We start from the raw sequence: 962 nt of genomic DNA, 5'->3' as shown, positions 1-962 counted from the left end.
ACAGGCTGAAATCGAGGGAGAGAGAGTTTACTGCAGTGGGTGTTTGTATAAAGTGTGGGCTAAGAGGGGTTGGTACAGATTTCAGTGGGTGACATGTAAGAATGCATATTCCTGGGAATAATCAAGATCTATGGATTCAGAATCTTAGGGTTGAGTTCAGGGGTATGCATTTTTAAGAAGTTCCTGAGTGCATGTTTGTTCAAACTACTGTTTGAGACCCACTGGTTTAGATCTTCAAAGCTTCTATTTGTGAGATAATGGGCAATTCAATCTAGGACTCCTTTCTGCCAATATTATTTTTTAAATCGTTAAATTTTTTTTTAATTGCTAATCTTCTCTGTATCGTTCCAATTTTAGTATATGTGCTGCCGAAGCAAGCACTAAATCATTAAATTTTTAAATCATTAAATTGCCTAGTTCTTATGCAAGGTAAATAAATATATAGTCAAGATTTGACACATTTAGGTGAATGCAGGAAAATACATACATATATTTTTCTGTATTAAGCAAGAAAATATAAAGCAAGAAAAAAGATTTTTCATTTTTTAATTTTCAAAGGCCTTAAAAGTGGTATTTTGAAAGCTTAAATATTTATCCAAAAACATACAATGTAACATTTATGACAAAGAAGGATATATTATATTTATTAAAAATTATATATGGGTAAGATTGGAAAAGGGAGATTAATTTTTCTTTTTTTCTTTTTGATCTGTTAATGTAAGTTTCCATTGTTTGCATAATTTAAAAAAATCTTATAGAGCAGAAAAATAAGTCTTTGACACATCTTGTCATTAACGGTGATGTGTCCCTACTATAATTTTTGAATTTGGCATTAATAATTTTACATCAACCATATTTAAATATTTATACATGTTCCCATAATATAGGTAAGCATTCTGATAAGTGAACAGTTTAGATAGTTTGCCCAAGGGTACCCATCTGCAAGTAAAATTCTTGAAGTA

General features: G+C 30.1%; 1 pseudogene; it reads right to left on the bottom strand.

Moving 5' to 3' along the window:
* Window positions 1-289: 289 nt before the first annotated feature.
* On the bottom strand, window positions 290-381 carry LOC138399226 (U6 spliceosomal RNA; annotated as a pseudogene).
* Window positions 382-962: the final 581 nt, after the last annotated feature.

This window comes from Eulemur rufifrons, chromosome 18 (assembly GCF_041146395.1).
Source record: "Eulemur rufifrons isolate Redbay chromosome 18, OSU_ERuf_1, whole genome shotgun sequence".
Lineage (NCBI taxonomy): Eukaryota > Metazoa > Chordata > Mammalia > Primates > Lemuridae > Eulemur > Eulemur rufifrons.
The sequence above is the reverse complement of the archived record's forward strand: the minus strand, read 5'-3'. Positions and strand labels throughout refer to the sequence as shown.